The 2022-nt window shown below is 50.3% G+C and overlaps 1 protein-coding gene across 1 annotated transcript in view; it reads left to right on the top strand.

Moving 5' to 3' along the window:
* The first annotated feature begins 1491 nt into the window (after positions 1-1491).
* Positions 1492-2022, top strand: part of SUB1 (SUB1 regulator of transcription) — a 26140-nt gene continuing 25609 nt past the window's right edge. Inside the window, exon 1 of the mRNA XM_044664434.1 lies at positions 1492-1541. The gene's annotated coding sequence lies outside the window, so the exon portion shown is untranslated. The remainder of the gene's footprint in view (positions 1542-2022) is intronic.

Below are 2022 nucleotides of genomic sequence, written 5' to 3'. Positions count from 1 at the left end.
ATCTTTAATTGAACTTATAATCAATGTATTCTGATATCTCTTTCCTTTCATTAAAAAAAATCTGAGAGTAAGATCCATTTGAAAATATTGACCTGGGCATGTAGGCAAGTAGGGCAAATTCTGGGCTAGATTGGGAGGTTAAGGAAGAGGGACTGTGGCACGGTGTTAGGAATTTGCCAGACTCCCAGGGTTTGCATGGCTCAGTTACATACTAGTTGGGGGAGGTGCTTCCCTGGCTACCTGCAGTACTTGGCATCCTTCAGATCAATGGGCACTCGAGACAGAGACAGCTCTGGAATGACAGGCTGTTTTTTATCTTTCCTCACAAAACTATTGGCAAACATTCCCAACACTTACACAGTACTTTATGGCCTTTAAAGTTCACTCAAACATTTCTTTTGAATTTACAGTCTTTGGGTTAAGAAAGGTAGCACTGTACTCTTGTGCAATAATATTGTTACTAAACTCTTGGGCAACTATTTCCCTTCTTACCTGGGCACATATTGTTTGCCCAACTAGATTAGGCTCCTTTTAGGGCAGGACCAGTACATTATAACTTTTTTGGAACAATAATGATAGCCTGAGAAGTAGGCAAGAAGGCATGGCGTAGTCTAACTCTATTGTAGTGGATACTACAACCTTGAAGATGGTGCCACTTTTAATATTTAATGTCTATGGGACCCTGGGTCAGTTAGTTTCTCAGGGCTCTTGCACCTGAGGCTTTCAGTTACAATGCCAAATTGCACTGAGACAGGGAATTTCTTTACCTGGCAGTTCAGTATAAAAAGAAAATCTGGATTTAGTTTCTATTGAACACTACCATACACTTGTTATAGGCCCTTAGGGTTTAAAATCAGCTTTGCACAGAGTTGCATAGAATCATAGATTTAGAGCTGGAAGTCAAGTCAACAAGCATTTACCTACTCCAAATCCTTCATTTTATGTGACACCAGAGGTTAAGTGAATTCCCCGAGGTCATGCCCAGGTAGATAAGCTGAGCTGGGATTCCAGCCCAGGCACTCTAATGCTAATTCTAGCCCTTTGTTCATTCTTCCAAGCTTTCTTTTTCTAGGGTAGGTACTAAGTATTTATTGAAAGAAATAATTTTTCTGCTTTTGATGTCAGTGGTTATTCTCTCCATACTTTCAGCTTTGGGAACAACACAGCCCTTTCCAAGAGGCCTGGCCAAGGGTGGGAATGGAGGGATGGAGAGCCACTATTTTGCCCTTGTACGGTAAAACCTCCTTGACACTTTGTGTTCACTTTCGTCAGGCCAGAGAAAAGGGCAGAAGTGCAAGGCAAAGAACCTGTCCTTTTGAGACAAGTCAAACCGTTCCTTCTACTTGCTAAGAAGAACGTGGGTCCTTTAAACACCTGGAAAAGGATCCTGAGTTCGTTTGAGAAGACACGCCCCCGTACCTAGCCCTACCCTTTCCCCCGCCCTCAGGGGTGGAGGGGCGGGGCAGCTCTTTCCAGTCGTCATTTCCGGCTTCCTGTCACTCCCGAGCGAGCAGCAGAGTGTGCGGCTGCAGGAACGGAGCGTGAGTCATCGAGGCCGGCGGCGCCTCCTGCCCTCCCCTTCCCTCCGCTTTCCTTTGCGACCGCGCCGCGGCCCCATCTAAGGCCGGGGGAGCTCCGCGCCGCCGGAGCCCGTGCAGGCTGTGGCCCGAAGCGGGCCCTGGGGCGGGAAATGGCGGCGTCCCTGACCTCCCTGAGGCTCTCACCCGAGGGAGGCGTACCTCGTGCCCCCGGGGAGGCCGAGAAGGAGGGGGCGGAGGCGAGCCTGGGTACCGAACTCTCGGCTCTGAAAGAAACCTCAGGCAGTGGCTGAGGGGGCGCGGGCCTGGGACTGGGGGCCTCTGGTCGGGGCTGCGGTGCGCCTTTCCCCGTACAGGGATGAGGCGGCAGCGCGGGCTCCGCCGGCAGCCGCTGGGCTCTCTCTTCTTTGCTCAGGGTTCGCGCAGAATTGGAGCGGGCGCGCGCGCGTGTGTATGTGTGTATGTGTGTGTGTGTGTGTGTGTG

Source organism: Gracilinanus agilis, chromosome 1 (genome assembly GCF_016433145.1).
Source record: "Gracilinanus agilis isolate LMUSP501 chromosome 1, AgileGrace, whole genome shotgun sequence".
Classification (NCBI taxonomy): Eukaryota; Metazoa; Chordata; class Mammalia; order Didelphimorphia; family Didelphidae; genus Gracilinanus; species Gracilinanus agilis.
Note: the sequence above shows the minus strand (reverse complement) of the source record. Positions and strands in the feature narration are given on the sequence as shown.